The sequence below is a fragment of the Polypterus senegalus genome, chromosome 6 (assembly GCF_016835505.1).
Source record: "Polypterus senegalus isolate Bchr_013 chromosome 6, ASM1683550v1, whole genome shotgun sequence".
NCBI classification, from domain to species: Eukaryota; Metazoa; Chordata; class Cladistia; order Polypteriformes; family Polypteridae; genus Polypterus; species Polypterus senegalus.
Genome location: NC_053159.1, coordinates 193,093,235 through 193,120,667, shown reverse-complemented (window position 1 = coordinate 193,120,667; position 27,433 = coordinate 193,093,235). Strand labels below are relative to the sequence as shown.

Below are 27,433 nucleotides of genomic sequence, written 5' to 3'. Positions count from 1 at the left end.
CCCCTCTAGGCATTCTACCTGACATCAATGAGCTCAATCCGTCCTCAGGGTATTCAGGGTGCACATGGAAGGACTTGATGATGACGGTCATGAGGACGTCTGGCCTTTAATCCATCAATGGAGGGACATCACGGTGCTTTGATCAGGTGGTGGTGGCGCAGTTCAACACCGCAGAAAACCGGAAAAAGAACAGAAGAGAGAGTAGGGGTTAGGATGGATTTTGGAGCCACCATGAATAGTAATGATAATGAATTGACTATGCAGAGCATCAGGATTAAACTAAAATGAAGTTATGAGAAGGCCACGTTACAGTAATGTGTTTTCAGCAGTTTATTAAAGTGCTCTACTGTATCAGCCTGGTGAATTCCTATTGGCAGGCTATTTCAGATTTGAGGTGCATAACAGCAGAAGGCCAACCTCACCCGCCCGCCCGCCTCACCACTTCTTGTAAGTTCTTGGAATTCTAAGGAGACCCTCATTTGAAGATCTGAGGTTACGATTTGGAATATAAGGTGTCAGACATTCCGATATATAAGATGGAGCAGATTATTGAAGGCTTTGTAAACCATAAACAGGATTTTAAAGTCAATTCTGAAAGTCACAGGTGACCAGTGTAGTGACGTCAAAACTGGGGTGATGTGCTCAGATTTTCTTTTCCTAGTTAGGATTCTAGCAGCTCCATTCTGCACTCGTTATAATCGATTGATGTCTTTTTTGGGTGGTCCTGAGAGGAGTGCGTTACAGTAATCTAGTTGACTGAAAACAAAAGCGTGAACTCATTTCTCAGCATCTTTCAGTGATATAAGAGGTCTAACTTTACTTATGTTTCTTAAGTGAAAAAATGATGTCCTAGTGGTCTGATGAATATGGGATTTAAAATTCAGATTACAGTCAACAATCACCCCTAAGCTTTTTTACCTCCGTCTTGACTTTTAATCCTAATGCATCAGGTTTATTTCTGATAACCTCATTATATCCATTATTGACAATCACTAAAATTTCAGTTTTCTCTTTATTTAACTTGAGAAAATTACTATTCATCCATTCAGAAATACCAGTAAGACATTGTGATAGTGAATCAAGAGAGTCGGGGTCATCAGGTGCTATTGATAAGTACAGCTGTGTGTCATCAGCATAGCTGTGGTAACTCACGTTGTAACCTGAGATAATCTGACCTAACGGCAGCATGTAGATTGAGAAGAGCAGCGGACCCAGGATAGAGCCTTGTGGACCACCATATAGAATATCAGGGGTCTTTGAAGTATAATCACCACAACTAAAAAGAATTTTCTCCCTGCCAGGTAGGATTCAAACCAATTTAAGACCCTGCCAGAGAGGCCCACCCATTGACTAAGGTGATTTCTAAGAATGTTGTGATCAATGGTGTCAAATGCAGCACTCAGAACTAAGAGGATGAGAACAGATAAATGGCCTCTGTCTGCATTGACCCACAAGTCATTTACTACTTTAACGAGTGCAGTTTCTGTGCTGTGATTTGTTCTGAAACCCGACTGAAATTTATCAAGAATAGCAGGTTTATTGAGGTGGTCATTTAACTGCATAATGGCTGCCTTCTCCAGAACTTTACTAAAGAACGGCAGGTTAGAGATGTGGCTAAATTTTTAAAAAAGCAGAGGGATCGAGATTATGTTTCTTAAGTAGGGGTTTAACTACAGCAGTCTTAAGACAGTCTGGGAAGACCCCCGTATCTAATGACGAATTTACTATGTCTAGAATATTATCAATTAGCACGCCTGATACTTCTTTAAAATAATTTGTTGGTATCGGGTCAAGGACGCAGGTGGAGGGTCGCAGTTGAGAAATTATTTTATGTAAATCAGGTAAATCTATCCTAGTGAAAGAATTTAATTTGTTTATTATGGAGTACTGGAGCTTAAGAGGATCCTCAGTGTTGGGGGGATATACTATGTTATTTCTAATATTCATTTTTTGATTGAAAAATACAGCGATGTTCTCACAGGTTTTACTGGAAGTACTTAGGAGACATTCCTTTGAGTTACCTGAGTTAGCAGACGATCAATCGTAGAGAATAAAACTCTGGGATTTCTAGCATTGTTATTTATAATTTTAGAGAAATAGCAGCGCCTCTCAAGACGGACAGTGTGATTGTATTCTGTTATTTTAACCTTCAATATCTCATAGTGGATAGTAAGTTTACTCTTCCTCCATTGACGCTCAGCTCATGTTCTCTTTAAATCAGACACTCTTTGGGTCTTCTATGGTATACCAATGCTAGACGATGTTTTAATTGTCATTTCAGGTGCGACTGTGTCACCTTACTATTTACATTATCCTCGCTATTGTAGTTGGCACTGTAAACGGACTGATTGAGTAGAATGTTTGTAAATTTTGAAGCTGCTGATGAATCAAAGAAGCGTTTTTTTTTAACAACATGCTTCTTGTGAATGTTTTCTATCATTTCTATATGAAATAGTAAAAGAAAATAGTCTGATAGACGAATATCAATGACCTTTATTTCTATTGCACATTTTCATACAACGAATGGAACTCAAAGTGCTTTACGAGGAGAAAGTGACAAGAAATGACAAAACAAAGATTAGGTAAGAATAATAATAATAAGTGACTAAAAATCAATCCATCAGCTCTTATAAAATCTAGATATCTATAATAATATATATATAAGTCGCCAAGTGATGAGGTCAGAGGGCCGGGAGGACAGAAAAAAAAAACTCCAGTTAAGTTGCAGAAAATAATAAAATCTGCAGGGGTTCAAATGGGGGGCTCAAAAGACCACCCAGCCTCCACTGGGCATTCTGCCTCACATAAATGTTCTCAAGTTGGTCCTCATTGTTTCCAGGCTTCGTCCCTGAGGACTCAATGCAGTGGGCCTCATGTACGGGTGGGGCATCCACCACCACTCCAATGTCACAGCTGTGCCAGTGCCTCAGTCAGGTGGCAATGCAGCAAAATGCCACCACAGGAGAACCACAAAGGAAAGCAGAAAAAAGCAGTTAGCCCGGCTCATCTCAGTTGGCATGGTAAAGGATGATGATGGTGGCAGCATCATACTGAGGGGGTGTACAGGGCACAGAGACAGGGTAGAATTGAGGGAAGGATGAACGCAGGGAATTCAATGAAGAAAACCTACTCCAGAGTGCATGCCACCTCAGACTGGCACAAAGGCTCAACAACCCAAAGACAACACTGGTACAGCTTTGGGACAAGTCTGCAACTCTCCTCGAGTGGCCCCGCCAAAGTCCAGATGTAAGCCCCCTGTGTGGAGACACCTGAAGATGGCCGTTCACGGACACTTCCCATCCAATCTGACGGAGTTTAAGAGGATCAGAACGGGATCAGCTGCCCAAATCCAGGTGTGCTGAGCTTGTAGAGACGTACCCAAGAAGACTCGAAGCTGCCAGAGGGGCTTCTACAAAGTACTGAATGAAGCGTTCCATTATGAGTTACTGAGTTTAGACTGGACCGCAAATAAAATCCACAAGGGGTCAGCATTTTGAACAGAACAGCAGACTCCAGCTGTTAATTTAAAATAAATGATACAATAATGGACACAACTTAGGAGGAAGCACAGACACGGGGAACGAGTAGCGTGATGGACAGTATGGACCTTCAAAACTCACCTCGGAGAAATGATATGACTCGACCCGATGAACCTGGTGGGCCTCTTCTCGTCAAATCGTTAAGTGCGACCCCAACACACGTTCTGTCCAGCACACCTCGCGTACTTTCGAGACTCTTAATAGAAATTTGACGAACTGAACAGAGAGAAACTGACGTCAAGCGCCACTGATGACATTCCACGTTTATTAATACCATTAACGAAAGAGCCCACACCAAAAAAGAGACGAAACGTTGGGACAGGCCATTCACAAATAAATTTGCACTGCTAAGTCACACAATCCACGAGCAGTCCACGCCGTGGCCGTTATTCACCGATTTAGCCGCCCGGTGACGATTAGGATCTGAAGAATCTGAACGGAATGAATTTTAAAAATCCGTGCAGGAAACAAGCGACCGCCCAGCGCGCGCACGCGCTCTCTCCTTCCCTCGCTCGCTCGCGCGCGCTCCATTTGCCGGGCTTTTGGTGTCGCGCGCCTTCGCTCAGTCTCGTTGCGTGGCGGGGGCGCGCTGGGCGGCCGGGATGCTGCTGCGGCTCCTGTCGACTTGATTAGTCGTGGCTGCTACGGGGCTGGACAGGAAATGAGGAGCTGCGCCAGCCCAGCGCCAGGCGGTGTGTGTGCTGCGTGCGGACCGGCGGAGTGAGCGGCACCGGACGCGACCCTCGAGGTAGGCGACCGAGTCAGCGGCGTGCTGGGCTTTTCTCTTCCATGGTTTTCTCCCTCTCGGTCTTTTTTTTTTCCTCTCCTTTCTTTCTTATTGTATCTTGTCTACGCGGCGCGTCCCGCACGGGCTCTTCGGTAGTGAGGACTGGGCGCCGAGCCTCCCCGGGGGCCCGCCTTTTCGTTGCGGCTCTTTTTCCATGTGTATTGTTGTGGTCGGGGCAGAGCCGGTGAGTGAAGGCGGCCCCGTCCAGCCTGCCGAGTCCGAGGAGGCGAGTGGCCTCGGGCCCGGGTTTGAGTGGAGCGGCGCGGCGCTCAGTTCAGTGGAGCTCGTCTCGGCTTGGCTTGGCCGGGCTGTCAGGGGGTCGTGTACAGCTGACGGGGCTGCGACTGGCATGACATCATGGAAAACGGTTCTGCTGTCTCCCACCCCACCCCGAGCTCCTTGACGAGCCGAGCTCCGAGAAATGGATTCGGGAGCCGATCCCATGCTTGCTCTCTTTTTCTTTCTTTTTTTTTTCCTCCTCTCTTCCCGGGGCTCGACTCCCAGGGTGTCGCCACCGCGTCATCACAAGCTGCCTGTGCCTGGGTGGGGGCGGGCGACGATTCCCACTAGACACCTGGGGACGAGGGGAGAGGATGTCGCGGCTTTTACACGCCGCTTGTAATGCAGGGCAGGGTAGGGTAGGGTAGGGTAGGGTAGGGTAGGGTGGGTGGGTGGGGGGGAGCGATCACGTGCGGACTGCGGGGCCGTGCAAGTCGCTATATGTGTGCCAGTAAACGCCACATTGGGCTGACGAGGGTCGTTTTCTTCATCTACAGATGTACACGGAATTGAATTCAGTGCCTTGAGGGGCCGGTTTTTGTACTTTGCTCTTGTTATGTTACGAGAGTCCATTTGTGTAAGCAGTCGCTCGGTGGAGCAGCATAAGCCGAAATGACGGTGGAGTCCATTGTGGTGCTGAACTCGGGAACGGTCAGCCCAGCCGTCTTCCCCTTGGCATTCGGGGGGCAGGGTGTTAAAATAAGAGTCCAGACATCCAATACTCTGTCACGTGACTCTGGTGTTGTCTCATTTCTGTGGCCTTTATGGTGTGCTCTGGAAAAAGATGCTTCACAAAGTGGCAGCACTCGTTGGATTTATCAGTTCATTTTCTGCATCTGCTTTTTTTACAGTGGAAGGTAAACCAGCAGTCAGAAACTCGAAACACTTGAACACCAAGACCGTCCCTTTCATAAAATAAACTGGAAGAGGCAAGAGGAGCGCATTCAGACTTTGTATCGTTTATTTAGAAGGTGGAGTGCCAACCTGTCCTGAATATTAAGGTTCAAGGTTGCTTTATTTAGTCCTGGTTAAGCCAGAAAACATGAGCTCGGCCTTGTCAGTTGTAACTAATAACAAGGCAGAAAGAAATGAGAGAAAACAAACCGAGACGAGAGAGGGTTAGTAAGGTAAGGCAGTTTGATCAAACCTCCATCATTTACTCCGATATCTCCTTCTTAAAAAGCCGTATGGCACCAGGAAGAAAGGGATTTGTGGGCCGGTTTGCGTCTCTCCTTCCTGATTTACTGAAGTTCAGCTGTACGTGTAATGGATGTCTGTCGTCCGATTCGATTCTTTCCAGTTTCTTTAGCGTTGTCCTCCGGCACACATACTGGCCAGCCAGATCATGTCCATCAGTCCCAGTAGCTTCAGCTGCGTAATGTGCTGGACCACTAAACCAGGCGATGAAACTGAAAGGGATAACGGACTGCAATAAAAGGACCAAATCGACTTTAATGGCAGATTTATTTAAAACAACATAGTAACGCCAAAGTGGTTTAACGATAAAAGAATAAAAGAAAAACGTACAATGAACATAATTAGAAATAAATGAATATAAAAATAAATCACTTCTTTAAAGCTGCCAGTGTCTCCGTTTGAACTGGCATGTCGAGTCCCAAGTGCCTTATTGGCCTAACCAGCATACACACGCATGTTGCCAAAGCTGTAGGCGAAGACGAACAATGGCGGGGTGAGCTGTACATTTTTAAAGCCTGTTCCAGATGGCGCCCCGCCTGGGGTCTGTGCCCTTTGCTAGCTGGGTAGGCCCCAGCACCACCTCGCGGGTTAGAACATGACTGAGTGCCGCCTTCCAGATTCCCTCGACCCGTCGTCGTGCTCCTCCGTCAATTATGTAGTGAAAGCGGCTCACGGGCGATAGACTGGCGTCGGTGTGCCTGTTGCTCCTGGGATAGAGCGCCACTCTCAATTGGGCAAGAGAGTCGAAATACAGTTGGAGAATTGTGTCCCCCGGCCGGGCGCATTACGGTGCCAGCCGCCTGTGCGAGCCTTGACGGGAACTCCCAACTGCATAGCTGTGTGCTGGAGCGCCGGTCGCACGACTCCGAGCAGATTTGAACGTCGTCTTGTTTAATTTAGGGTGCATTGAGGTCTCCAGTTATTTTTAGGGAATGCTTTTCAAGTTCATCCGGGATATTTTATTTATTTTAAAGTCTGTAGCCTTTAATTGCAGGCTTAGTTTTGTGAGCATGTGGCTTCATATGGCTTTTTAAAAGGGAACATTCATGTGGCTCTTCAGGGCTGCGGATTTCGCAAACCGCTCTTGGGAGAGTGTGACAAGGTGTGTGTGTGTGTGTGACGACGGAAACGGAGCGTGCCAACTCCTGTGTGACCCAGAGGCCGGTCACTGTGCTGCGTGTTCTGCCGTGTCCGTGGAGGAGACGTGAACGGCGGGTCCTGTTTAACTCCTCCTGCTCCATGAATCCCAAACACTTGCTGTGGTTAAGTGAAGTGGGCAGCTGGTGTTCTGCGTTGAGCTCCCGGGAGCAGCCAGCCGTTCCTATGAGGAAAACAAAGCGTCTCTTTCAAGTTCCAGCAAAACTTTGGAACAATTGGCGAATAAAGTGAAGGACGAGTGCGTCTGATCCGTCCGTCCGTCCGTCCGTCTGTGTGTCGTTGTGGAGAGCACAATGTCAGCAGCTGCTCCTCCAGGCCCCGTCTTTTGCCCTTTTTTTTCCTTATCTCGGTGTCACAAGTCATCTTTTCAATGTGGTGTAACATTCCCATACCTCAAGGGTAAGAAAACAAGTCTGTGAATGTGTGGGAGTGCCAGCCGTGCCGCCCCACCCTCTGCACTCTACAAAGCAGACCTGCGCCGCCGATGGAGGTGGCCTGCTGCTCCTCCTGCTTTGTTTCTTCAGAGATGCCGCTCACATCCCGCTTTTGACTCGGCAGCGGTGCTCCATCTTGGAAGTGTACTGTTGTTGCTTTTCATGTCACCCTGCAGTCTCTTAATCCCCTGTAAGGATGTGCATCCTTTTTTTTTTTTTTTGTGGGGTCTGTCAGATTTGCCTTCCGGCTGCGTAATTTGATGTCTCTGTGGCACCTGGCATCACCTGCTCACCCCCTCTAAGCGTGGTCTGTCCCCAGTGCTTTGTGCTCTCGCCGTCTGCTGCTTCCGCCTCTTTGTTTCGTATCCTTATTTCCGTGAAGGTGGTAGACTTGGAACGCGAGACGGAGTGGAGCTCCTGGGCCGCGTTCTGCATGAGGACATCAGCTGCACGTGGTTCTTCTCCTCTCTGTCTCTCCTTCCTTCCTGCCTGCCTGCCTGCCTGCCTGCCTGGCTTGTGTGATGCAGCGGCATGCAGCCAATGGACGTTGACGTTGTCTTCATCTGTCATACAGCCCCACGCCTGGCCAGGGGATGGAGAGCACCGTAGTTTGTTTGGGTCATTAAATGGTGCCACGTGAGCCGTGCCAGCGATGCTGTGTTGCTGCTTCAGCCAGTCTCTTGGTTTCTGGACTTTTGGCGCAGAAGCAGTTGTCACCGTGTCACAGGAGTCGGGCCGTGTCAGGTCTTCACAGACAGCCGTATCCCATCATGCACCGTGTCTCGCTCTCTCGTGAGTGTCCTGTGCTGAGCGTTTGTGCCTCCCTGATGTCTGTAAAGTCGATTACGTGTGCGTCTGTTTGTGTGAAGTGACTGCTGACTTCAGGAGGGTCTTTTATAGGGTAGGGTGCACCACTTGCATGCTCCTTGCCGCTCAGCCAGACCCCGTCGTCGTTCTTCGTCACTTTTTTTTCATTGTGGTGTGATTGCTTTGTGAAGTTGTGGCCTTTACGTGACGCGTGTTTGTCGTCGGCCTCGATGTCATTGAGACTGGGGGAGTTTTCAGGTTTGTTTTGTCTGCTTTTGCCTGATAACATTGGCAGTGCCCGTCACTGCAGGTTCATCGCCCGAGTGTGTCTTGTGGGGTCTGACACATTAGACAGCCTTGGTTACCTTAATGATGAAGACGATAAAATCTTGTTTTTTGTAAAGAGAATTCCAAAGGGCGACCCTCAGTGACGTTTCATTTGTTTTTCCAGTCCGTCCTCCATGTTGACTGAGGGGTAACAGAAAGCCGTTGAGGTGGTGCGAGTGCCTGTCCAGCTGAGGGGGTGGCCATGCGGCTCTATGGCACGTGGGCTTGTGACCCAACTGGCATATCTCATGAATAATGGGGGCGTTGGCGCTGGCCTCGTGTGCAGGTGTTCTGCCTGCCGGAATAGCCAGCACTGCTTGGTTCTATTTGTGCCACGAGTTACGGCGAGAAAGCAAATGTGTTTGTGTTTTTGTCCCTTTTGTCATTTGCTGGGGTCCCGTCTCTCATCTGCACTACTTCTCTATCAACATGTCTGCTCTCTTTAGTCAAGAATGTGCTCTTTTTGTGTGTTACTGGGCTGCTTAATTGTGGTAACTCCTTGCTGGGTTTGCTGGCGTGAATGCTGCCTCTTTGAATTTTCTGTGGCTTTTGTCAATAAGTGTGCCTGTGGACCCCGCAGAGCGTCTACATTTGGGGGTGTGGGGCGCACGGGCGTTTGTGAAGGTCCCCATATGATAACGGGAGACGATGCCAGTGGCGGGTATTTGATAACCAAATGAAGATCAGGGCCTCGTCATCACGTGGACCTGAGTGAACGTCTACCCTCGAGAAACGGCAAACGGGGCCGCCTGTGTCCTCCAAACTCGGAGCATCTGCTACAGATTTGAGCTTCATCCATATTGTAACGATCTTCAGGTGTGCGATCGCGTCGGCGGCCTCAACGACGGAGGGGTTTGCATTGATAAAGAATGGAATCTCGTCAGTTCTGTCGTCAGTTCTGGGTCGTTTGGCCTTTGAGCCCCACAGGTTGGTTTGTGTCCAGCGCCCAGGTCACATGACCAGAGTTGGTAACTTGGACGCCGGGCCTTTCAATTGGTTTTTAGGTTTTACTTCCTTCTGTAATGCTGATTTAGCAAAGATTATTGTAAACCCCTTTGAGCTACTTTTGTGTGTGAAGAGACAACAGACCTCGTGTGCGTGCGTGTGAGCGAGTGAGTGCATCTAAAATCTAGAAACACTTGCCCCCAAAATCCAAACACCCCGAACTTGAACAATCCAAACGGCCAGCACGACGTTCGTGTGTTTGTGCGTACGTCTCGCCAGCGATTGGGCCGCCCGTACACGTTGTCGGTAGCTGTAGTGACGGCATCTCGTGTGATTTCCACGGCTTTTATTTTATGCTTTTGTGCCTGTTTTGTTCTTTTTTTTTAATATAATAACAACTTTTGAGTATTTGCCAAGGGTCCTAAAAAGTGTAGTGAGAAAAATAAGAGTAAGAGGAAAGCTGTTAGAGCTGCAGTTGGCTACGCATGGAAGCGGTGCAGGTGTATGGAGGAATATTTCGGACAAAATTCAATAAATAAATAAAAGTACTGTGAGCCTAAATAAATAAATGTGTCACGAGAGATGTTTTTCGTTGCTTATTCATTTATTTCATTTTGTCCTGCAAACCGTCATGAAATACGACTTGAAAGAAAACTGTCACTCGTCAAAGTTGAGAGGGCGGGCTCTAACACGCCCTCTAGTTACTGATTGGTGAATCGATGGCACAAGAATTAATTAGAATAATGCTTACTACTGCCGGTGAAATGGATTCTGCCGACGATATTACGTATTTCAGAGAGAGAACTGAAGATTTATCGGAAGAAATGACAATGTTGGCGGCCCTTGTCCTCCTCGCTCCACTGGTTATGCGATTAAAGGTAGTGGGGAGCTCGGTGGCCGAGTTTCCTTTTGCATAGTTTTATGAAATTGATGCCCAACTTGGCTTTGTATGTAATTTTTGCAACCACGACATCTGGGGAGGAAAGAACGGGATCAGTGACCCCTTAAGGGTTTGACCTCACTCGCCCTTTTGGAGCCAGAAAAGGGGGCAGCTGAAAATGAAACAGGGGGGTAAGTACAGCATGTCGAGTACGACCCGCAGTGAGACAAGAAGACAACAGCAGCAGCAGTCCAGGCGGGCACTGCCGGTCGTCTTTAGATTGGCCGAGGGTTTAGATGAGATCCCGTTAGCGGCTGGAGAAGGTAAAGGTGTCCTCCCATCAGCCCCAGCACATTCTCGCTGCCTGATGGGAATTGTTGTCCCTCTATTAGCAGTGGGTTTTTGGGTTGCATTGTAGCCCCTCTCGCTGATGCGCCATAAAGCCCACGTTTATAGTCAGACCAACTTCAACATGCATGCAAAATTTGGTGAAAATCATTTCCGCCGTTTTTACACGATTGGTATTTATTTATGTGCCCTCCATAATGCCTGATGCACAGACGTATTACAAATGGAGCCTTTCACACGGCAGAGTTTTATTTAAGGGGATTTGCAGTCGCACAACATGCTGTTTTTTTTTTTTTTACGTGCCCCCCCGATATAATGCTTGGGCACAGCAGTGGCAAGTCTATTCAAGCCATCCCATTTAGGACCTTGTCACATGTCACCGACATCTGTGATTCATGGACATCACCAGGGGCCTTCTCTGATGATGCCTCTCATGCACTCGCGATCTTCAGCTCCTGCTTGTTTTGGGGGGTCTTGGTCCCTTCATTTTTCACATTATGAAGGGCATTGCAGATGGCGATTAGGTTGCATAGACTGGGACACGGACGTCAAGTCGCAGAACGATGGACCAATGGGAGAGCAGCCAGAGACACAGAGAAACGCATCTGCAAAAGTTCAGCTTTTATTGTGCAAACATCTTTAAAAATAGTTGAAGTGCATTTTCAAATCCTGGGTGTTGATTAAAATCCCAAAAGAAAACCACCGTCCTCCCGCAATTGTCCCATCGTCGTGTCACTATCGTACAGTTCCCTTTACCAATCGAGTGCAGTGTTAAAAAGTTGTAACGGGGCTAAAGGCCATTTAGGTAAAGACGTTCCTTCCTGCCCTCCTCTTCTCCCACCCCAGTAGTCTAAACTTGGGGTCTACAAAGCCAGTCCCGGAGGGCCGCGGTGGCTCCAGGGTCTTAATGAGAAAGAAGCCAGCTGTTGCCATTGAAGTCCGTGTTCCTTGAGCAGCACCTTTCTGCTTGGCGGTGGTCTCGCCAGTTCAGATTCCCCACCCTGTATGGCTTTTTATTTTTTTTTCGAGTCTTAAACAGCTGACTTTGCTGGCTCCTTATTAGCAGGAGGGTGCAGCTGACAAAGGAAGCCGCCGTTCCCATCTGTCTGCTCTCCAGTTACACCCGAGTGTGTTCTCGGTCGCCTCTCTGCTTCAATGAAATCCTACAGAGAAAAAAGTGAAGGGCTGAGAAGTTGTCCTCCACGTCGGGCTACCAATTATTTGTTACAACACAATACAAGAGTGAGCTTACGTGGCCGAGTAGGAACTCCGACAAGCCGTAACTTCAAGATCTGCTAGAAGAACGGATTGGTTTCTAATTGGACAATCGGCTCGGACCGAAAACCTGCAGCCGCCATGGCCCCCAAGAAATGACTTTATAGACCCCCCCCTTCTCTAGAGAGAGGGATAGTGACGCGTCCACAAGTGTTAAGCACGCGGACCTCCTCACCTAAACTTTCAGCGGGGACCCTAAACCAACTTGTGTCATCTGACCTCCCCTCTCACAGCTTTCATACTCCCACCGTTCACAACCAAACCCGATCACAGCCTTTTCTGGCCGCCATCACGTGCTACTCGCTAGATCTCTACTCGATCAACTCGCCTACCCAGCCAAAACTCGCCCTGGCACTCTGAAGCCATACCAGGTGCCTACATTCCCACTGCTGACCAAAGAGATGCCATCAAGAAGAACCCAGGCACTGTGGCCCCCTGAGTTGATGTATCCGCTTGCCCAACCCTCAATGCTGCTGCATTCCCCAAGATCCTCTAGTGCCACTTGCCCAGTGCCAGCTACTAAGACTTCTGAGGCGGTGGAAGGCCTGCTGAGCAGTGCTGCCTTTTTTAAAGACAGAACTGAACTCGGGTGGGGAAAGTAGACCGAAATCAAACGACAAAGCGTCCCTTCCCACCCCACCGTACGACTCGAATACACCAATGTCTGTATTTTATTTTTTGTGGAGCTCGCTGGCACAAGGCAGGCCGTGTCTGTCGCATGTGAGGCCCGCACCCATTAGACGCCCACCCCTAAAAATAGTTTATTGGCCATTTATTGGAGTCTTGAAAGCGCGGCTGGAGGGGGAGGCCTTACCCGAGGGCACTGGCCCAGGGGTAGGGAGAGACGACAAGTTAAGACAGAGAGCGACGGTCAGTGGGTGGGTGAAGGTGCCCTCCTTTCTGGTGTGGCTCTTTCCTGCCAGTGACCTTGTGCGGTCACCGCGTGGTGCCTGCTGACCGCTCCTCAGGTAGCGTGGGCGCACGCCAGGGCCGAGCCTCACAGGCAGGGCTGTGTTTGCTTGCCGCCTTTACTCCTTTTTTCCTGACTTCTTTCCAGGCCTCGCTGAACAGAACGGGACGTTGTATCTCTGCTTTGGCGGCAGGCCTGGATTTCGACGGCCCAATCCCCATTGGAACCGTCGCTCGTCCTGTCATCGTGCAGCTCTCCTCGGCGTGCAGCCCACTATTGCTTTCCTGTTTCATATGTCCTTAATGCCAGACTTCTGGATTCTTTGGATTGCATTTGCTTGCCTGGACAAGACAGCAGCGCACAAATCATGGGGTGGAGGGGGAGAGAATTCTTTCACTTTCTGGGAAGTAAACGCCTCGCAAAGTGAGAGTTTGTGGAGCTGCAGTCGCACAGCTGACGGACCCCGGCGTAAGGGGCCGAGAGTTTGAGGTGAGTTGATGTGAAAACGCCGCCGGGCAAGGCGTGAAACGGCACACGTCTCAGCTCGTCTGTCGCTTTGACACGGCAGGACGTTACACGGGACGCAGATCTGTACGCCTTGGCGCTCGGTGACCGGCCGAGGTCTCGAGTGCGTTTGTTCAAAAGAACGTCAGGACTCTGCCTGCGTGCAGGGGCGGCGCTCCGAGGGCGTCTGACAGCCTTGTGCAGACCCTGCCGCCGCCATAGCTCCCCCTGCTTCTCTCTGATTTGTGTGTCCAGGACGAAGGGAAGGGGTCTCGGGTTACTGGCGGGCTCTTCTCTCTGGCTTGTGTCTTACATTGTGGATCTGCAGCTTATCTGACCCCCTTTCTGCTGCTCGTGCCTTGGGGGTCATCCCGGCCTCGCCGTGCTTTATTAGATTACTGCGTTCTCTGTAATGTCATCGCTGTTCACGATGGTGTGCGTCATGTTGATCCTCTCAAGTTCTCAAGGTGGAATGGGGTGATTGCACGCCCCAAGGCCTTTACTTCATCATCATCATCATAGTTCTTTACATTTATATAGCGCTCTCCACACAGGGAGGACCTGGGAAGTGAGCCCACAATCAGCAGCGCTACCCCTGTGCCCCCTGCGTGGATATCCTAGTCCTGCTTGTAGCTTTCGGACATCTTCTCCTATTTTTCTCGCCCTCGGGCAAACTGTTTCCTGTTCCCTTGGTCGGTGGGCTTCAGGTTTACCAGCTTGCTGGAGGCTCGGCTGGCATCCATGGATGGCGTTCCCTCCCTGGTGTGATTTGATAGATAGATGGGACTTGGTTTGTGCCCCCTGGTGAATTTGATTGTTTACAGAAGCCCAACATTTGTAACAAACAAGAAGCCCCCCCACCACCACTTAAACACACAGAAAGAAAACCTCCGGCTTGGTCAAAGTGGCAGCAAGGAGCCCCTACCTACCGACTGGGTAGAAAACTGGGCACACTTCGCCCTTCTACTCGACGAGCTCACGGCAATTGAAGGAGTTGTGTTAGTGGATATTGCATTCTGGGACTGTTACCTTCTGCTGAACGTCAGCTCAGGTTTGTTTGGGAATTTCTTGAAATCAAAGAGCTGGCACATCTTAGCCACATATTAGAGTTGTGCGCCACCACGTTCTGCAAGGACTGGCGTAGAAAATGATGGCGCGTGTGCCTGTAGTGATGGGGTGTGCTGGGGTCAATAACAGGCAATCTTGTCCTGCTTGACAAAGGGAATGTGCCAACCAGCGATCACTAGACTTTGATAACGGTACTGATGGAAAGTGCGACCTTTAAACAGGCGGGCACGTCCTCACAAGTGGCTTTTTAAGACCACTTCAGTTTGGAGGGGCCTGCTCTCGGGAGGCCATTTGTTTCTCCCAGATTCTGTTCCAAACGTCACATAAGAACAGAAGACATTTTGACGAGCGAGAGGCGCCCGTTCAGCCTGGCAGGCCGCTTGTTCAGCTAATGTCTCTTCTTGATGATCCTCAAGGCTTCCTCTCCGTCTCCGTGCCTCGCTACCCACAAGTCTTTGCACAAAGAAGTGCTGCCTGGCTTCAGTGCGAAACGCACGTCCCCAGTTCAGAGGTCTGGGTTTTTACCAGTTTGTACTGTGGATAAGCACGTGGACTCAAATCGGTTACACAAGCGACGCTGAAATGGCACCTTGTGTTCTTTTTATCAGAATCGCTCACCAGGGGTCTCAAACTCCGGTCCTGGAGGGCTGCAGTGGCTGCAGGTTTTCATTCACATCCTTTTCTTAATTTTTGCTGCCTCTTTTGAATTCGTTTTATTTGACTTGTTTTTTAAGATTTGGTCCCCTGAAGTTCTTTCCTTAAACAGAAATGAAATGTGAGGTGGGGAAGCCAACAGAAGACCACCTAAGTCGGGGCCCCCAAACTTCAACTCATTTCACTTAATTGGGCTCTGATTCTTGTTGCTAATTAAAGTCGCTCTTTAATTCCATGGCTTCTTGCTGCTCTCATTGTCTAATAGCCGACATTTTCAAATTTATTTATTTATTTTTTCTTTACAATTTATTTGTTATGTTGCCCAAAATCACACAGGGTGGGCCGCAATGGGCTTTAACAGGCCCTGCCTTTTGACGGCCCCCCAGCCTTGACTCTCTAAGAAGGGAGAAGAACCCTTGGGAAAGGCAATTCAAAGAGAGACCCCTTTCCAGGTCGGTTGGGTGGGCAGTGGGGGGGGTCAGCACAACACAATACACAGTTTACTTGTCTAAGAGCTCCGCTCGGATGTTCTGGGGACCTGAGCAGATCCTCCACCCTTTGTATTTTCAGGTATTGTACCTTCACTGAGACGACTGCAGTACGTGATGAAGAGAGAGAGAGAGGATCAGATTTGGTCCTCGCGTGTACTGAAGATGCTGAAAGTGATCTCCTTGTACGTCAGTACGTCTCTGCTCTCGTCTCGGTGGAGGTGGGCCGCCCTGTTTTGTATCTCATTATCGTTTGGCTGCTAATTCAGGGAAACAGAAACAGTTAAGGGGTCTGAGTCCTCAAGAGCGAGTCAAATGAAATGAATGGAAAAGGAGAGAATTGGCAGCTCACTGATTAAGAAAAGGGTTAGAATGAAAAGTGTGAAAATGAAAAGGGTTAGTTGGGGACGGGCGGCACGGTGGCGCAGTGGGTGGCGCTGCTGCCTCGCAGTTAGGAGACCCTCAAGGGTTCGCTTCCCGGGTCCTCCCTGCGTGGAGTTTGCATGTTCTCCCCGTGTCTGCGTGCAGACATGCAGGTTAGGTGGATTGGCGATTGTCCCTAGTGTGTGCTTGGGGTGGGTGTGTGTGTGTGTGTGTGTGTGCCCTGTGGTGGGCTGGCGCCCTGCCTTGTGTTGGCTGGGATTGTAACCCTGTAGTTAGAATATAGCCGGTTGGACGATGGAGGGATAGTTGGGGACCCCTGATGTACACTTCCAGTAACAGCAAGACCTTCAGGCCGTAATTGAAAATGAGCTCAACTCTCCACATTAGACGTGCAGTTTGTGACGTAAAGCACCTCAACCTGGCGCACTTCAAGTCCGTCCGTCCTTCCTTTCTTTCTGATGGCCCTCAGCTCGTGCCGTTTGCTTTAGCTTGGCGCTGTCTTCACCTCGGACGCACACATCCTCCATTGACGTACTTGAGTGTGTGGCGCTTGGTGCTTTGCTTGACATCTTCTGCTGGGAAGTGAATGTAAGGCAGTGCAGTGAGTGCAGCCCTTGAAAAGCGCAGCCTCCCACCCATCCAGTAATCGGCAAGACCCCCACTCAGAGAGGTCATTGTCCTGACCCTTAAAGATTCAGTTAACATTCGGTGTCTTCATTTGTCGGACGTTGTCGATGCTGTGACATTTATACCCTCTTTAGTCCCCCCCAGCTAGTCGACCCATCCGCCCGGCCCACCGTGTATACAGTTGTGCTTGAAAGTTGGTGAACCCTTTAGAATTTTCTAGATTCATCAGAATGTTTTGGTGACCTGAGAGGTCAGCCTCGCCGAGACCCTCACCTTATCTTTTGTAGTGGTCTGGTGTCGCTAAGATTTGACGGTGAATTTATTTATTTTTATAGAGGAGATCCCAGGGATGCTGCCAGCCTCACAAACGGAGACAAAATAATGCACACTGGTATCAATTAAGAAATATAATGTAATGAAGTGAAATCAATGAAAAGCACAAAAATCCCCCCCCCCGTACCCCTCGAGCGATATTACGTTAAACCACAAGCAACGGCAGATGTCATGAAGTGATGAGGATCGTAAGTCCAGAGAATGAAAAGACGCTGTAAAGGTGAAGACGGCAGGACGGTTCTTGCTGGAAGGCCATGACCCCGCTATCGGCACACAGGTAGACAGAAGACAAGCCGGACCCAAACAACGAAACAATCCAGGACACGACGACTAAGTACGGTTAATCAACAGAAGGCAGCCAGGTGGGTACACAGAACACAAGAAAGGTAACGCACTCCTCTCTCTGGACACCGGCCCTCCTCTTAAGAGCCACTCTGACCACCTTTGACCCCAACAGCCCCTGCACCCCAGACAGAAGGCCAATCAGGAGATGCGCTTTTAACGCGTAGTGGCACTGCTACACTTTATTGTCAGATATTGTGCGACAGACGCAGGTGAGCTGGTCACTTGGCGGCTCGCTTTGTGTCTCCTTATTGTTTGGCCGCTAAATAAGGAAAAAGAAACAACAAAGGGGCCCGAGTCGCGTTAATTAAAATGAAGGGCAAAAGAAGTTAATGAGCAGCAAGAACTGGTCACTCATTGATACGATGGTTAGAATGAAAAGCTGCAGCCACTGCGGCCCTCCAGGACCGGATTAGTCGCCTCACGTATAGATTACTGCACTGGCGTGTCCATCGCTTACAACGTTTTGAGAGTTCTGCTGCCTGCCAGGACAATAAGCTGCTGTTCTCCATCCACTGACCATCACCTCACGCCAACTGGCGCCCCGTTTACTCTCGAACACAATAGAGAGTCCCGCTCTTAACATGTAAAGCTCTCCACAGCCTCGCTGATCTCCTACAGACCCCCATCTGCGGCTCGGCTTTCTGTACCACACGTCAGACGCTGTGCTATGGGAGCTCGAGGGTCCTCTCTTGGCTTCTCTCTCGTGTGCGTCCACTTGACTCGGTGCCACATTTTAAAGCGGCCCTCCAAACTGGCGTACCACATACGAGTTTACCCCGGTTGGTGCCTGTTGTCTCTGCTGATTGGCACGACCTCAGCGCCTCATTGCTGTTTGATCTTATCGTCCTCTTTGTTTTTTTGATCTTATTACTGTTGTTGAATTTCACTGTAAGGTGACCTCGAGTGTTCAGAAAGGTGTTACTAAATAAATAAAATGTATTCTTCAGTATTACAGCGTATTCAGTACTCGGACGTATTCTGTCTTCCTGTGCCTGTAAGGCCTGCAAGTCACAAGGTGTTACTGTCCATTCAGAGTGATGTGTCTGTGCAAGTCATCCATAAGAGAAACAGTCAAGTTCTGAGAAGTCGTGATCGACTCTGGTGACGATGTGACTGAAGTGACCGTCATGGCGGGTTACACCAACCATACGACAGACTGAAATTCACACACGTGAGCCGCGGCTCTCTCTGGCTTTGCTGACTGAGCAGTTCTTCGCTCTCCCTTAACAGACCCGACATCTCCTGGAGTAACCGTGTTGGCTCAACATCAGCCCAGGGGGGCGGCTTGTCTGGACCATCCTGTCCTTTTTTTTTTTATGACTCCCAGAGGTGGGAGTTGGACCCCTAGAGCTTGTGATGTTCTGGCTGCCTCGGGGCGTGAGGTTTTTCTTCAGGATGTGTCTGCCACATTTGCACTTCATGCCCTTCTCTCAAGATATGGCAGAACAGGCTCTGTGGCATCGTGGAATCCTTGGGCGAGTCCCTTATACCCCTGAGTGCACTGCCCGTGACTAGAATATGGCGGGCGAGGGCAAGTGTGCCATGGTGCACAAGTGATGAGTGTCATTAGTAACAGACAAGGGTCCCGAGCAGAAGGGCAAACCTTTAACACCAAAACCGACGATGAAGTCGCACCACGTTGTAAACTCTTTGGGGACTCTGCCCCCAATGGGACAACACGCCAAAGAGCGTCCCGAAGTGAGATCGCCGCTGTAGGAGTGTAAGGGGAGTTCAAGCACGGGTAAAACGTGTGCCAAAAGAAAACGCTCAGTCCAGAAGTTTGTTTTAAAATATTTAGTGAAAATTCAAAGCAGACAATCCACACAAGAATAAAGAAAACAATTGTTACACATCCGTCTGTCCATCCATCCTCTTCCGCTTATCCGGGGTCGGGTCGAGGGGGCAGCAGCTTGAGCAGAGATGCCCAGACTTCCCTCTCCCCGGCCACTTCATTCCAGCTCTTCCGGGGCAATCCCGAGGCGTTCCCAGGCCAGATGAGAGACGTAGCCCCTCCAGCGTGTCCTGGGTCTTCCCTGGGACCTCCTCCCGATTGGACGTACCCAGAACACCTCACCAGGGAGGTGTCCAGGTGGCATCCTGATCAGATGCCCGAGCCACCTCATCGGACTCCTCTGGATGTGGAGAAGCAGTGGCTCTACTCTGAGCGTCTCGCCCGATCTTTAAGGGAAAGCCCGGACACCCTGTGGAGGAAACTCGTTTCAGCCGCTTGTATTCGCGATCTCGTTCTTTCGGTCACCACCCACCGCTCATGACCATAGGTGAGGGTAGGCATGTAGATTGATTGGTAAATCGAGAGCGTTGCCTTATGGCTCAGCTCTTTTTTCACCATGACAGTCCGATGCAGAGCCATCATCTCTGCGGGCGCCGCACCGATCCGCCTGTTGATCTCTCGCGCCAGTCTTCCCTCACTTTACTTGGGGCAGGATCTCGCTCCCAGCCCTGTGAGGGCACTCCATCTTTTTCCAGCTGAGGACCATGGTCTCGGGTTTGGAGCTGCTGCTTCACACTCCTCCGCGAACTGATCCAGTGGTGGTGTTACATTTTTTTTTTTGCCTTTTATTCTACGTGTGTATCTTCTCTAAACTTAGCATTTTTTTGTAAAACTTTAATTTGTATTCTTAAAGATTCTTTACTTCTTCTGTGCACTTTAAACGTACGGTGCGTTTATCTTTCATGTTACTTGGCACACAAGGCATGCAAGGCACGAAAGGCCCAGTTTAAAACCGCGTGCCCTCTCTACGCCTTACACATGGCAAGGCTGATCACTAACTGAGAATAACGTTTAGTCAGAATATACCGATTCAACTCATGGGGGTTATAGGAACCTCCCATAGATTATTTTTTATTATACTTTATTAATCTTGAAGGAAATTTCTTGGTTTTTTCGCATACCCCTTGGGGTCAGAGCGCAGGGTCAATTATGCACTAATATTTAGAAAAAAACATTCTTATAACTTAAATAACTAGCAAATGGCTCGTACACCTGCGTCTGTGGAAGACCGTGTATCAGTTACCGGGGCGTCCGCAGGCTCCCCACGCTGCAGCAGCTCCTCACAGCTAAAGCAGATCCGAGTCGATCGCACTATAAGCGCTTACCATCGATGGGTGATGGAAGGAACGTTGTAAATGCAGGGAGCAGACTACTTGGCCATGACCTGCCTGACTGCTGTGTCTGTGTATCGGAGGGCGGTAGACCCCAATACGGCAAATAACCCCGCTGGTTCTGCTTCAAGTGGAGTAAAGCTGGTTTTGCTGAAGTACTGAGACTCCGCCTCGAGACTCGCACATCACGATAATAACTGCAATATCGTTACTCTCGGGGTCCAACATCCACTACTCACTGCACATGATCGTCATTATTGTGCAATAGTTATTATTCTTTCCATATGTGTATAGGGTCGCAGAACTTTATTGCACCATTTGTTTATTTACTTGTTGTGTTCCACACACACGTCTGCTTTTAATCTCATTGTACATGCGCATAGTGACAATAAAAGGCATTCTATTCTACTCTACAACACGTAGCCAGAAGTCCAACACCAATAAACAACAAATAGTTTGATGGTCTGGAGGTCTCCGCAATATTGGAAGCCGTTTACATGCCGCCAGCGCCATCTTGTAGCCCGACAGGCTTCCCTTAAGTCCTCCTGTCCACCGCACTGCTTGGTCGGTTATTCCATAATGTCCGTGCTGCTTTGCGTGAAGGAAAGCGTTCTGACGTTTGTGAAAAATCCATCCCTAAGTTTCTGACTGTGACCCCCCATGTCTGCCATAATAACGAGTGCAGCCAAGCAACTGAGAGAACCAAAATAGAGATTCATGATGGTGTTGATGGAAAGCTTTCTAACAAGCCTTCCTACTCACTGGTGAGGCCTCAGCTGGAGTCCTCTGTGCAGTTTTGGTCTCCATAAAGACACAGCAGCACTAGAGAAGGTCCAGTGAAGAGCAACTCGGCTGATTACGGGGGGCTACAGGGGGTGAGTTAGGAGGAGAGATGAGAAGAGCTGAGCCTGTACAGGAGATGAAGAGGAGACCTGACTGACCAAAGTGCTTAACATCATGAAGGGGATCAGCCCAGTAGGCCGAGACGGTGACTTGAAAATGAGCTCATCAAGAACACGGGGGCACAGCTGGAAACCTGTGAAGGGGAAAATTCACACAAACATCAGGAAGTTAGGGAACCACAGACACTCGGAATAAGCGACCAACTGGAGTGGTAGACAGGAGGACTTGAGGGGCTTTCAAAACTCGACTAGATGTTACGTTTGAAGAATTAAGTGGACAGGACTGGCGAGTTCTGTTGGGCTGACTGGCCTGTCCTCGTCTCGATTGTTCTAATGTTCTAACGTTAACCTCAGGTACAAACACACAAAGAAACGGCCGGTTATTTGGATTCTTTCCATCCATTCACCATCTAAACCCACTTCATCCCGAGCCTTGTCTTGTGGAGCTGCAGGCCATCCCAGCAAGCACAGGGCACAAGGCAGGAACAGGCCCGAGCCCGGACAGCCGCCCATCACAGGGTGCACACACACCACACACAGGGGCCAGTTTTGCATTGCCAGCCCACCTCACCTGCCCGTCTTTAGGCTGTGGGAGGAAAGCCAAGCGGCCACAGGAAGAACATGCAAACCCAGGTGTCCTTCCTGTGAGGCAGCAGTGCCACCACTGTGCCCTCGTGCCACCCTACTGTTCAAAAATCGCAGAAAACAATTTCTGAAAGATTAAAAGAAACGTTTTAAAGCCAAGAAAATGCCAACATTGAGCCATTTGGCCTGATTTGATGGAGCAGTTCGTGCAGTGAGTGGCCGTACTGACGAGTGCAGCAACTTGATGATGATTTGTTAAAGAGATCCCCCGAATATCAGCGCATGGCACTCCTCGGGGCTCTCCGTTTGAGGCAGGTGGGCAGGCGGGCTTCCAGCATGGTGGCTTTTATTTAGTCTGTGCTCTCCCCTCGCTGGACTCCATGCAGACGTCTCCATGTGCGCTTTGTCAGCCGCGGGGATTTTCTTCATAGCAGGACATCCCGACGCCGTATGTTGTCACGCCGATGACGTCCCCGTCGGTCGCTTTCTGTTACCAAACTGTGAATTCGTCGCCAAGACCGCAGATGAGACATGTGACTCTGCTTGTGCCCGTATTGCTGCACTTCACTGTCCTTGTGACTTTGCTGTGACAACCTCCATGTAAACAGTGACTGTGTGTGTGTGTGTGTTTCCTCCTGTGGCCTGTGGGGTCTTATGTGACATAAATACTCGTTAAAGTCACTTTGCCCACATTTAAAAAAGGAAACAGTGCGGCTGCAGGCTCGATGCAGAGGGGCTCTGCTGTAATTTGTAGCAAATGCTAAAGTATGCGGGTATCTTGGCGAGGGGCACGGCTTGTGTTGCCAGCAGTAACTGTTCATTTTGACCGATTCTTGTCTTTTTGTCCGAATTGTTTCATTTATACTTCAGTGTTTTAGATATTAGAATGACGGCCATTTATCTGTCGTCCCCTTTAACCTCCTGTCTGTGTTGTGAGTCCCTGCAAGGTGCTGCTGTGTGTGTTTATGTGGATGATGCCGGGCTGTTGGGACGCAACTGGCCGACCCCCCCGAGCCTAGAAGAACCACCAGACCAGGCCAGCGGTTCAATAAAAAGGCTTGCGTTACAATATGAAAGGTGCAATAAATATGGGGGGCCACAGCTGTGCCCCATTGGGCCTACAACAACAACATTTATTTCTATAGCACATATTCATACAAAAAAAAATGTAGCTCAAAGTGCTTTACAAAATGAAGAATAGAAAAATAGAAGACACAATAAAAAATAAACATGAGACAACATTAATTAACATCGAATAAGTGAGGTCCGACGGCCAGGGTGGACAGAAAAAAACAACAAAAAACTCCAGACGGCTTTAGAAAAAAATAAAATCTGCAGGGATTCCAGACCATGAGACCACCTGACCAGTCCCTTCTGGACAATCTACCTCACATAAGTCAAACAGTCCTCTTTGGATTTAGGGTTCTCACGGAAGGACCTGATGATGATGATGATGGTCACGTAGACTTCTGGCTTTCAGTCCATCAATGTTGATGCATCAGGATGCTTTGAGTAGGTGGAGGTGGCGCAGGCCGCCACCACAAAGAAACCGGAAAAAGAAACAGAAGAGAGAGTTGGGGTCAGTACGGATTTTAGAGCCACCATGAATAGTTATTATGAAGAATTGAACATACAGAGTATCAGGATTAAATTAAAGTGAAGTTCTGAGAAGGCCATGTTACAGTCATGTGTTCTCAGCAGTGTTTTAAACTGCTCTACCGTATCAGCCTGGTGAATTCCTATTGGCAGGCTATTCCAGATTTGAGGTGCATAACAGCAGAAGGCCGCCTGCCCGCCTCACCACTTCTTTTAAGTTTTGTTCTTGGAATTCTAAGGAGACACTCATTTGAGGATCTGAGGTTACGATTTGGAATATAAGATGTCAGACATTCCGATATATAAGATGGGGCGAGATTATTTAAGGCTTTATAAACCATAAGCAGAATTTTAAAGTCAATCCTGAGTGACAGAGGTAAGCCTAATTAAACTTGGACTCAAGGACCAGTGTGCCTGGTGCCCCTTCACACCTTCCTATCGCCAGATTGCTACCTTCCTCCCTCTGGTCAAGACCCCCATCTTCCATCTATCTATGCCTTTATCTTCCTCTCTGCTCCAAGCTCAACTTCTGGGGTCTCCGTCAAGTGGTTGTGGAGGCAGGCAGTTGTCCATTTAAAAGGCTAGAGACCCACACATGTGGGCATCACACACACACACACACACACACACACACACACACACGGGCAGCTTCCTGAGTGCTGACCTCTGGCAGCCAGGTGGTGGTCCATTCGAACTTCTGGACGGCTACCCGGTCCTCCCCTCCTATTAGTGGCTCATGCCCTCGATCCTTGGCAATGCCCTGCTGTGGGTGTGAGTTTGGGAGTGTGAGTGAGCGTGTCCACCGCACAGAGTTGGCTCCCTGCGATCCTAAAGTCAAATGGATTCGGGAAATGAATGAAGTGATGACCGGCTTGTTGTTATACCTGATCAGATAACTCGTGTCATTCAGAAATCTTAGTAGGGAGCGAGAACTCCCAGCCGGTCCACAATAGCAACATCACCTCATTTAAAATGTGCAGACCGCACACGGAGCAGGACCTCCACACATCGGGCACCAGATAAGCCGACATTCTGATCGCCACCTTAAAGGCTTCTGTTGCACTGTGGAGCAGTTTGCTCGTTTTTACTTCTCTTTTTTTTCAGTCCTGTCCACTTAATCCTTCTAAAATAACATCAAGTCGAGGTTTGAAAGTCCGTAACTTCCTCCTGTCCACCTACTGGTCACTGTGTGAAGGAAAACCTCCTGATGTTTGTGTGACGTTTACCCTTCACAAGTTTCCAGCTGTGTTCTTGATGACCTCATTGTAAAGTCGCCGTCTCTATCCCCTGGACTGATGCCCTTCATCATTTTAAACACTCCAGTCAGTCAGGTCTCCTCTTCATCACTGTGAAGGCTCAGCTCTTTGACTCTTCATCACTCATCCCTCTGTAGCCCTGAGTCAGCCGAGTTGCTCTTCTCTGGACCTTCTCTTGTGCTGCTTTGTCTTTATGGAGACCAAAACTGCACCCGGGACTCCAGATGAGGCCTCACCAGAGTGTTAGAAGGGTTGAGCGGAACATCAGTGGACACGTCAAGGCGCTATATGACCTGACAGTCTGTGATCCTTCTTAACGGCTTCTGTCTGGCAGTCGATAGCTCAGAGTCCACTACGACTCCTAACTCCTCCTCATAAGGTGGACCCTCGATGTTCAGACCTCACATTTTGACTTCCTGTGTGTAATTCTTTACATTTCCTGACATTACATTTCATTGTCCACAAGCCTCTCTGCTGTCCAAGTCCTTCTGTGATGATATAACGGACTCCAAATTATCTGCTAATCCACCTCTCTTGGTATCATCTGCCAACTTCACCAGCTTGTTCCTTATATTCCTGTCTAAATCATTTATAGATATTAAAAATAGCAGCGGCCCCCTCACTGCCCCCTGCTGGTCACCACTCTTAACATCGACCAGTTCTGATGAGGTCCCTCACACCATCACCCTCTGCTTCCTGTGTCTGAGCCAATTCTGCACCCATCTAAAAACATCACCCTGACCTGCCACTTGTTTTAGTTTGATGCCCACCCTCTCAGGTGGCACCTCATCAAATGCTTTCTGAAAGTCCTCATCAATCATCTCATCTCCTCCTCTCTGGTCGTCTCCTTTTGTTTCCTCCTCATTCCTGCCTGTCAGTAAAACATGACCCCCCTGTCGTCTGACCCCACGCTGACTGTCCTGTCCTTGCCAGGTGTTCCTCCATCTTCTCCTTAATAATTCCTTCCATTCATTTTCCTGTGATGCCCGTTTACCTTACTGGTCTGCCCGGTTGCCCCTTTTATATAACGTGATGATATTTGTTCTTGTTTTTGTTTCTGTATTGTCTTCCTCAGTGGCTTTAAACATCAGAGACAGTTGATGTGTGAAGGATTTGCAGTCACTTGTGGTCACTTTTAGGGGTGCTCTGATCAGGCGTTTGGGGGGCTGATAAGTCGATTAGCAGCTTCGTGTTTGTGGATCTGATTTGTCTACCAGTCGGCTCCTGCAGTAAGCGCCACACTGTGATTCAATATTAAGGTGTTATCAGTCAGACTTTTACACTTTAATTGTATTTTTGTAGCAAAATGAAATTATGTGGGGTTGTTTGTTCAGAGATCATAAAAATATTGTAAAACAGATAAAATCCCCTTAAAATAATAAATGACAAGACATGCGTGTATTGTGGAAGCTGACCCGGACACAGACAGACAGACACACAAATGTCACCCAACACACGTTTATTATACATTATATACACAGTTCAAGTGTCCCCAAAGTCCTGGCCTCGTCCATCAAGCTCTGTCCGACTGTCGCCCTTCAATGAAGGGAGGCGGCCCCTTTTATAAGCACCTGGATGTGCTTCAGGTGAGTTCCGGCAACCTCCCACCGACACGCCACCAGTGTGGCGGAAGTGCCAGCTGCCTACCCGGAAACACTCCGGGTGTCCCCATTCTTCTTCAAGGGCCCTTCCGGGTGTGGTGGAAGTGCTGAGGTCCAGGGCTCCAATGGCACAGGGTTGAGCTTCTAAGCTCTGTTCCCGTGGCCCCCAAAGGAACCAGGGTGGTTGCCCCCACATAGTCTGGGGAACGTGTAAGCCCTCCTCCGGTCTTCCTAGGCGTCCCGGCCCGGGTCGCCACCCCAGCCATCTCTGAGCGGACCCCAACATTTCCAGAATGGCTAACAGCCCTTGGAGCAGCCACCTTGTAGTCCTCGAAGTGCACTCCGTGTGTCGCGGCGCTGCTTCCGTTCCTGGACCCCCTTCCTGTTCTCCTCCTTTGTCTCCTGTGTGGGGATTTTGTTTTTCTGAATTTCTTCTATGGTAGCCAACCTTCTCCTTTTGGACTCTGAAGTCCTCGCATGCAGTGAGATCTGGCGAGTGGAGTGGGTATGAAGTTACAGCCACATTGCTTTTGGTTAAAAGCGCTCTGACTGACGATGGGCAGGTGCTGCCGTGTCACACTGCGCCACTCAGCTGTTGTATCGATTTGTCTCCTCTCGTTAGTCCATTGGATCCCATAATGGTGGTAACTCTTTACTGGTTGGCATCATGAATGCTATTTCTCTTCGGGTTTCCTGGTGTGGTGTGGTTTCACGTATAGACGTTTATTGAAGTTTGCCAGTTCAAATGCTGTGACTGCCAGAGGGGATCCTACTCCGTAGCTCCAGGGTGCTATACAGTGTCTGACCCCCAAAAAGGTGCTGCGTGAAAAGACGATTTCTCTCAGGGATTAATAAGGTAAATGAAATAAATACAAATCTGGCAATTTTTGTTCCCCCATCATATATGGTAATGACAGCCATGGTGTTTTGTTTTTTTGAGATTATATGTTTATAAAAAAACACAAATGAAGAAGAGCACTGAAGAGAAATTAGGACACGTGTTTAGAATTCGAATGAGCCAAACCGACACACTCGGCCCGGGTCATCACATTACTACTAGTGTACTACTACACTCGCCAAC

General features: G+C 49.0%; 1 protein-coding gene across 7 annotated transcripts in view; it reads left to right on the top strand.

The window, feature by feature from the left end:
* The first annotated feature begins 4,141 nt into the window (after positions 1-4,141).
* The window catches only part of LOC120531946 (ras-associated and pleckstrin homology domains-containing protein 1-like), a 71,227-nt gene continuing 47,935 nt past the window's right edge, over positions 4,142-27,433 (top strand). For 3 of the 7 annotated variants that reach the window (XM_039757835.1, XM_039757832.1, XM_039757833.1), the window contains exon 1: positions 4,145-4,287. The gene's annotated coding sequence lies outside the window, so the exon portion shown is untranslated. Of the gene's footprint in view, positions 4,288-5,670; positions 5,733-13,279; positions 13,376-27,433 lie in introns of those variants that run through there. The other 4 variants (XM_039757836.1, XM_039757828.1, XM_039757831.1 and 1 more) reach the window with 4 other exon arrangements.